General features: G+C 56.0%; 1 pseudogene; it reads right to left on the reverse strand.

The window, feature by feature from the left end:
- Window positions 1-2662: 2662 nt before the first annotated feature.
- LOC132244210 (antigen-presenting glycoprotein CD1d-like) lies at window positions 2663-5058 on the reverse strand (annotated as a pseudogene).
- Window positions 5059-9351: the final 4293 nt, after the last annotated feature.

Genomic DNA, 9351 nt, shown 5'->3' on the forward strand with positions numbered 1-9351 from the left:
AGAGGCCAGAGCACTGGAGTCTTTGCCTAGGAAGGCTTTGCTCCCTCTGTGCATGGGGGGAAATCTATGCAATGAGCCGGGTGGGGTCTCAGCTTCATCAGCAGCACCCAGTGTCCAACCTGTGCAGGATGGAGCAAGCTGGAATGGTCCACAAGTCAGGAAGCAGGGTGCAGAAGCCAGCTCCCACCCTCCTTTAGCTGTGTCCTAGGACTGCAGGAGCAAGTTCATAGCTCTGCCCCAGAAGCCACTAGGCACCCCCTTCCCTGCATCTGCAAGGGATCCCCATTTGGCCCCAAGGCAGCTGGACCTGGGTTTGCCCCTCACTCCCTAGCAGCTGCCTGTCCAGCCCTGGGGGCTGCAATCCCACCTTGCTCCCCCCACACCGAATGCAGGGTCTTCACCACAGCTCCCTGAGATGCCCTCTTCCCCTGCAGGCAATGCCTGCCCCCAGGCCCTGCTCCCACTGGGAACAGCTGGCTGAAAGAAGGGGAAACCCAGTGCTGGCAAATGCACCCCCCACCCCCAGGGGAGAGATTATCCTAGATGCCCATGCAAGGTTTGCAGAGGAATGTCTGGCTGGACAGCAGCACTTTGAGGATGGAGCTGGGGGTCTTGGTGGATCCCAGACTCTATAGGACCCTGCACAATTTAAGAAATAGACAAAACTCAGTAAAAATATCCTTCCCTTCATCCATGGGGGAGGGGGCCAATGTTGACCTAATACGCCAAGAGCCAGGCTCATTTGCATGTGATTCGGGGTGTCTTCCCCCTTCCTACCCCTGGCAGGGCTGAGGCCTGCTCATTGGCAGAGCAGGAAGGCCTGGAGAAGCCTCCTGAAGACCCAGCTGCTGCCCCGTAGGCCCTGTCCGTGGTGCTGATGCAACCTGGTGTGGGGACAACCAGCTCTAGGGCCCCAATCCTATGGGCAGGCGGGCCATGGCCACTGGATGGGGGCAGTTCTCTTTGTAGCAGCCCCTGTATGACAAGGTCCTTCATAGTAGCATTGACTTCTTGGCTCTGGGTGAGAGTTATGATGTCGGCCCCTCCAGAAGGGCATTGCAGGGTTAGGGGAGCAGTGTGCAAATGTGGCCCCAGGCCTGGGGAGACACCTGCTAGGGAGAGAGGGGGCAAACCCAAGCCCAACTGCCCCTGGTTTAGATAGGGAGCTGCAGGGCATTAACCCTTTCCTGCTTCCTAACCATTAGGAGGAAAGAGGGTGCACAGTGGCTCCCAGGCCAGGGAATTAGTTGGCATAGGCAGCTGCGAGAGCAACTGTGTCCCTCCTCCTGGCTGCAGCAATGCCTCAGCTTCCCCTCTGCTTCCCTAGACTCTCTGTGGTGTGCGGGGCTCTTCTCAGTGCATGCAGGATCCTAATCCTATGGCTGGTGCCAGACAGAGTGCACGGGGCTGCATACCCAGGGGCCTCTTCAAGGCCAGGGGTGGGCATTGTCCCACTTCTGACCCTTGCTTTCCCCAAGTCTTCCCTATGCCATCCCCAGCTTTCCCTGTTCCACTCCCCATGGGGTCCAACACACTCCAGCTTCTGATGACCATGCTCTTCCACAACGTTCCACCCATGTCCTGGACTATGACACCTGCCCATCCACTGCTGTCACCCCTGGGCTCACCAAGGATGTCCCCAAGCTGTGGGGTGACCTGCAGCAAGCTGTGTATTTCTACCTGGTACTCATCACCAAGATGACTGCCAGCGTGCGATGCCAGCATAGGCTGTAAGTACTGGGACTGCAGGGTGTGGTTGAACACCGATACGCTCATTGTATCTATCTTCCACCATGTCCCTGGAGGATCAAGGCCATCAGGATTCTTATGGTCCCTGGAACTGGACAACACGCACATGGGAGAATCCAGGGCGGACCCCTGTGGGGTTTGGGGATGGGGGTTGCTCTGACACAGCCTGGGTATTTTAAAGGCTATCAGAGGAGGTTCCAGGATGACTGTGCAATGCTAAAGTTCTCATCCAGCCATGAAGATGGGGTTGGTGAGGCCCTGGCATCATGACACCAAGTTGTAGGCTGCCCATCAGTTCCCTCTCTGCTCCCCAAGCCTGACAGTGCCCATCACCCCACTCCTCTTCCATCCCCTTCATGATCCAGAACCTTACAGGATAGGCAGGACTTGGTGGTCTTCTCCCTGGCCATGGGAGGCTGTGGGGCCATACCAGTGTTGAGAAGCCCAGAGGATCCACGAGGGATACAACCAGGACTGGGGTATGTCCAGCCAGCTGCAATTCCTACTCTGTAACACTAGAATTACCAAGGCCCTAAGCTTCATCTACTATGCAAAGGAGATGCTGGAGAGGCAGTGTGAGGCCAGACTTGGATAAGCCCTTCTGGCTGACATGAATCTGCCTTTGAGGGAGGGAGCTATCACTGCTTGTATCAATACCTTGCCTGGGCCAAGGTGTAACAGCCTCTGCAGCCGCAGATGCCCTCTCTGTTAGCTATGCCCCCTGCCTAAGGGCAGAATTAGAAAAGACATGATGAGAAGGAGTCAGGATTGATCCCAAGGATTTTATTTTGGATACATCAAATGAAAGGGAAAGCATGCATCCTGCTTCCCAGTCCCCTTTGCTCTAGCACACCAGCCCCAATCCCCTCCCTAACCCGAGAGAGAATCCAGGTGCCCTGGCTCCCAGCCAAACCTGACCCTAACTACACCCACACCTGCCACCCAACATCATTCTCCCACCAGAGCTAGCATGCAACTCAAGTGTCTGGGCTTCTAGCCTGACCAACCCCTTTTTGCTGACCAAAGGGTTTGGGGCCTGGCTGGTTTTGCTTAGGTGAAGGACCACAGCCACTGAAGAACTCAGGGGTGCAGAAAACAGCTACAGTCCCATACTGTTTCTCTGCTCTGACCACGTGGATCCTGCAAAGACAGACAGAGGGTGGTGTGCTCAGGGTGCACAGGCTGTGGGCACCAACCCTTTGTCCCCTGGGGAAGGGAGAAGGACTCACGGTGTCTCATCCACCACAGGACAGCGGCCAAACCTGCTGCAGCCAGCAATGAAATGACAATGCCCACAGCCAGGCCCACTGCCCAGTGCCCTCCAGGCCCTAAAGGAGTGGGAGAGCTGGGAGTGGAACCACAGCAACCCCTCACCTGCCTCCCAGGAGCCCCTGCTGCCTCTGCTCCACCCCGCCACAACACTTACATGGAAATCTGGTGTCTGGGCTGCCCATCCTGCCCCACCAACCTCCCCAGTCTACTCACCCCATCCCTACATCCCTCATGCCCCTTGCTACTCTACAACTGAAACCCAGAGGAGGGAACCTGCAACACCCAAGCCAGGAGCATGGAGGCAGGGGGCTGGAGCCAGCCATGGGTGGCAGCCACTGGTTTCAAGGGGGCTGGCCACTCCCCAGCACTAAGAGCATCCCCCCATACCCAGTTCTACCCCACACCTACCCCAATGCACAACAAGGCCTTGGCGCCCCGAGCTGTTGTGCTCCACACGGCAGGCATAGCTGTGCCCAGCTCCTGGGTCAATGGCCGGGACTATGCGTAGCTGGTAGGTCAGGTCGGCATTGGGCAGGAGGTCGCTGGAGTTGAGCCCCGGGCCTGGAGTCACCTCCTCACCGTCCTGCAGCCAGGTCACACGAATGGGCCGTGGGTAGAAGCCAGTGACCCGGCAAACCAGCAGCAGTGAGAGCTCTGCAGCAACAGGAGACTGCTGGGCAAACACCACAGCCACCGGGCGTTCTGGGGATGGCACACAGAGGCATGGCTAGGATATCCATGACACAAAAGGCAACTGCACATCCAGCTGCATGAAGGATCCCAGTGGAGGTGCCTCATCCTAGAGACAGCTGCATCTCAGCCCAGGCAAGGCCTGGATAGAAGCAGCAACTGCTTCCTCCCCAGCAGACAGCTCCATGTCAGCCAGCGGGTGGCGGAGCGGGAGGGCAGCGGGGATTATGCCAGTGCAGGTCTGGCCTCACCCTGCCTCTTCAGTGTCTCCTTCCCATAGTAGGCAAAGCTTAGGATCTCAGTGATGCACATGTACTGGAGCAGGAACTGGAGATGGCTGGATGTGACCCAGTCCTGGAAGAAACTACAGCGAATCCACTGGGCCATCTTATCCCCTGGTGCAGCCCCCCACTCACCCGTGGCCAGGTTGAACCTCACCAAGTTGTGCCTGTCCTGTGCACTCAGGTAAAAGCTATGGGAGGTGCCATTGGGAAGGATCTCACAGCCCATGAGGATCTGGATCACAAAGGGGACTGGAAGAGGATTTGGGGTACATAGTCAGGCTCAGGGGAGCAGGGATGGGGCTATTGGGAAGGTGAGGGGATGGTGACACGGTGCCAAGGACACTATCCTTTCTTTGTGGCTAGACAACCATTTAATCTTTACAAGATCCTCCTGGTACCTCCTCTGACAGCCATTAAAATATGCAGGGTCTGGCAGGCCCTCTCCAATCAATCTTGGGTCCTGCCTGCATCCACTCAAAGGGGCATTGTCCAGTGCCGGGCACCACAAGTACCCTGGTGGCCCCAACCCTGCCAGGTGGGAGACAGCTGCAACGAGCGTGTCAGTGCTCAGCCCCCACCCCAAGCTCTTTATACTCACAGCTCACACGAGTCCCTTGCACCATGGTGACAATTGTCTGTGTGATAAGCACCCAGGTAGAGATGAATAGCTTTCTCCAGGTCATCCCACTGCTCAGGGGACATCCCCTGACGGGCCCAGGGCTGGTAGAAGCGGATGGGGCAGGTACCACAGTCCATGGCATGGGTAGGGACATCACCTGGCAGTACAGTGCCCTGGGTGCCAGCTGATCTGGTGGTGTCACGGAAGACCATGGTCACCAGCAGCTGAAGAATCTGGGTTTCCATGTGGGGTGGCAAGGAGGGCATGGGGGATGACATGGGGAAGGCTGCAAAGAAAGCAAGGGTCAGTGGTGGGGCAAGACCCACCCCAAATCTTGCACAAGCACCCCACCAGTCCCAGCTCCAGAATCTGGGCCCTCCGCACACCGAGCAGGGACCCCCATGCCACAAAGAGGCCAGGGAGGAGGAGAAGAAGCTGCTGCATCATCACAGGGCAGCTGGCAGTGGGGCTCTGGTAACTCTCACACCTGCTCACGTCAACTTCTCTTTTTGTCTTCCTCCCCACAGAAGCCAACACCTCTGCCTGGCCAATCATCTGCTGCGGGAGGGCAGGCCCCTTCCCACTCCACCCTTCCCTCAGGCTGGGGCAATGTATAAGCCCCTGTCTAGGACTGGGGTCTACTGGGGCTGCCTAGGAGAATGCCCCTTCTGCCCCCTCTGCTGCACAGCACCTACTACTTCCCCCGCCACAGATTACTGCTCTGTGCCCTGAGGCTGCTGGGAGGTATTGCCCACCCTGAGCTTGGCCCCACTTCCCTGGCTTTGGCAGGTAGGTTTGCAGGATCAGGCCATAGCAGTTATGCCACAGAGCAACAGCTCCCCACAGGCCCCAGTGTAGCCACTAGGTTAGACAATTTATCACTAATAAGCCTAGGAAGCAATAGAGGGTATGAATGCGATATATATGACTAATAAAGAAGAAGCAGATGATATGAAAAAATTAAATTATTCATCATTATCCAGCCCTTCGGAGGCTAAGCAGATATCTTGTTTTTGTTGCTTTTATGGGAAGCTACTAAAATCTGTTCCTCTCTCTGACTAGCTGTTAGGAGGCATTTTAAAGGGGTTAGCTAAAATTGGTAGTAAGGTTTGGGAGGTATCTCGGGCCGGACATTCCCTGGTCCCAGTATGGTTGGCCTATTTAAACCTACTTGGCTAAAACTCAGTTGCCAGCCTAGGGAAAGCTAAGGCAAGAGACTGAGTCAAAGCGGGGAAAGTAGCCAGTCAGTTAGAAAATGTATCACGAATAGGTCTTGTAAGCAATGGAGGGTATGACTGCAGTATGTATGACTAATAAAGAAGAAGCAGTTGATATGAAAAAACAAAACAGCTAAGAAAGGAGAAGTTGTAATGTCAGCAGTTAGAAGTAGACAGTTGAAGGCCAAATGCCTGTGCAACATCCATGACAAGAAAACCAGTTCCAACTGGTGGGATAAGGGAGAGCTGGTTACTTGCTGACCAAGCAGCACATGCCTGAAGAAGCAGCATCCAGAAACCTTGCCCAGCAACACAAACTGTATAAAAGCGGGCAAGAGAAAGGATGACAGGGGAAAGAACCTGCTTCACCACCAGAGCCCGTGCCTCTGCGTGCCAGGTCAGATACTCCACTCCATCAATGGATAGGGACTGGCCATCCATACCTGCAGCACCCTTGGGATGGATTATGTAAGTGTGTCATCTGCGAGAATGTATGTATGTATGTGTGAGTGTGCGTATGGTAGGGTAACGCAATTTCTAATAAGTGAATGGTCTCTAATAAGTCTATAACTCTCCAGTACCCTTAGCAATAAACTACCCCACTGAAAAGAAACCAACTTTTGTCAGTAGCCTAATTTTTGGGTAACATCAGGTGCAGGGAGAGACCAAGACCCAGCTCCAGCCCTGGCTCTGCACTGAGATGACCCCAATCCTGCTGTCAAGGGAGCTGGCTGCTAGGCCAGGGAGCAGGGCTGAGCCTCCATAGCCTGCAGGGAGGTGGTGATGGGAAATGAGTCACCCTCCCTCTCTGGGACAGGCTCCCCTAGGCTGGGCAAGATCCTGCCGGGGGCTGGTGGAGATGGGCAGCAGCCTGTGGAAGGATGAGGGCCTTGGCTTTGAGATCAACAGAGCCTGCCCCACACAGCCTCTGCACCTGGTGCCAGGGGGCCTCTGGCCTGAGGCCATCACTGCAAGTGGACAAGACCCACCCACATGCCTGAGTCCATGGGTCACAAACCGGGCACTGGCACCAGGTAGGGGAAATGGGACCAAATAGTTTCATAGTTTCATAGTTGGTAGGGTAGGAAAGGACCTGAGCAGATGAAGTCGTACCCCCTGCCATGGCAGGAAAGAGTACTGGGGTCAATCGACCCTGGCAAGGTGTTCATCTAACCTCCTCTTAAAGACCCCCAGGGTAGGAGCCAGCACCACGTCCCTTGGAAGTTGGTTCCAGATCCTAGCTGCCCTGACAGTGAAGTAGCGCCTCCTGATATCTAGTCTGAATCTACTCTCTGTCAGCTTGTGACTGTTATTTCTAGTCACTCCTGGCAGTGCTCGGGGGAACAGGGACTCCCCCAGTGCCTGCTGGTCCCCTCTGACTAGTTTGTAAATGGCCACTAGGATCCTCCTCAGCCTTCTCTTGTGGAGGCTGAACAGGTTCAGGTCCCGTACCCTCTCCTCATAGGGCCCGCCCTGCTGCCCCCTGATCATGCAACTGGCCCTCCTCTGGACCCTCACCGTGTCGTCCACATCCCTCCTGAAGTGCAGTGCCCAGAACTGGACGCAGTACTCCAACCGCGGCCTGACCAGTGTCTCACAGAGGGGAAGGATCACCTCCTTGGACCTGTTCATAATGCATCTGTGGATGCATGACAAGGTATGGTTGGCCTTCCTGTCTGCATCCCTACATTGTGGGCCCATGTTTGTTTTGGCATCAATGACTCCAAGATCCGTTTCTGCCTCTGCACGGACGAGAAGGGAGTTCCCCAGCCTGTAGGTCTGCTGCTGGTTCTTCCTCCCAGGTGCAGCACCTTGCACTTGTCAGTGTTGAAACCCATCCTGTTCTCATCCGCCCACCCCTGTATCCTGTCTAGGTCTGATTGCAGCCTATTCCTCCCTTCTAGCATGCCCACTTCCCCCCACATCTTAGTGTCATCAGCAAATTTGAACAGGGTGCTTTTTTACCCCCTCATCCAAGTCACTGATGAAGATGTTTAACAGTGAGGCCCAAGGACCGAGCCCTGGGGGACCCCACTGCCCACATCCCTCCAGGTCGATTAGGACCCATCCACCACCACTCTCTGGATGCATCCCTCCAGCCACTTAGTGACCCACCTGACTGTGTAGGCGTCAACACCACAGTTCCCTAGTTTTTTAATGAGAATGGAGTGACAGACAGTGTCGAAGGGCTTCCTAAAGTCCAGAAACACTATGTCCACTGCTAACCCTGTGTCCAAGGATCTTGTGACCTGGTCATAGAAGGCCACCAAGTTGGTCTGGCAGGACCTGCCTCAATGAACCCATGGTGGTAGAAGGAGAGAGCTCTGGTTCCAGTGAAAGCCCACAAAGGGAGAACTTGGTGCTCTGCCGCCCCCACATCTGCTTCCTGCTGCCTTCTCAGGGAGAGGCCGGAGGGCTGGAGTCTGCTCCTTGCAGGGCTTTTACCCCCTCCCCGCATGGGAGAAAATCCATGCAATGAGCCGTGTCAGGTCTCAGACTTGTCAGCAGCACCCAGTGTCCCACAGGAGAGAGCAAGCTGAAAGGTCCCCCAGGGCAGGAAGCAAGGTGTAACCCCTTCCCTGAGACCTTCCTCCCTGCTCCTCCTCCCTTGCAGCCCCCAGCCCAGGCCCTGGCCCCCTGCCCTGACACACCCACCCAGCCTGGATGCCCCACAACCACTGTCTTTCCTCTGCAACCACAAGCCAGCTCCCACACACCCTTAGCCATGTCCTAGGACCCTGGGAGCAAGGTCATATATCTGCTCTGGGAGCCGCTGTGTGGCCCCTTCCACACTACTGGAGTGCAAGCAGGAAAGGGTTAATACCCTAGGGCTCTGCATTCAGCCCAGGGGCAGCTGGAATGGGGTTTGCCCCTCCCTCCCTGGCAGCCACCTACCCAGCCCTGAGGGCTGCATTCCCACCCTGCTCCGCGCACCCCGCAAGGCAGGGTCTGCACCACAGCGCCCTGAGATGCCCCCTTCCCCTGCAGGCAATGCCTGCCCCCAGGTCCTGCTCTCATCCCCTAGTGACCCTGGTGAACCACCATGGGATAGGGAAGGTGGTAAGGGAAAGAGGCACCATATTGCCTATAGACTTACTACCTGGTGATAGTTGCCAGGCTGTGTGGGAGCGAGTCTTCCACAAGGATCTGCAGAAGAAGCACAAGGACCTGAACTGGCAGGCAGCCCACTGGGCACTCCCCATTCAGTCATGGAGAAACAGCGCAGAGCAGAGAGGTCCATCAAACTGCCCAAAACAGACCTGCCGCTGGCAGGCGGAAATGATCGACCACCTCTTCTGAGACTGCCCATACGCCAGGGCGGTGTGGAAGGAAGTCCGTGTGCTCCTCCTTCTGGGGACAGGTTTCAGAGACCAGACCAGGAAAGTGGTCCTCTATGGTCACTTGACCAGACAGCAAGGGACCCCGGCAGCTCACTTCGGCCAGTTTATCTCCTGCTTCAGGTCTGAACTGTGGAAAGCCAGGGACCTGCTCATCAACAGACACTCAGACCTCACAGTCG

This window comes from Alligator mississippiensis, chromosome 11 (assembly GCF_030867095.1).
Source record: "Alligator mississippiensis isolate rAllMis1 chromosome 11, rAllMis1, whole genome shotgun sequence".
Taxonomy (NCBI): Eukaryota; Metazoa; Chordata; order Crocodylia; family Alligatoridae; genus Alligator; species Alligator mississippiensis.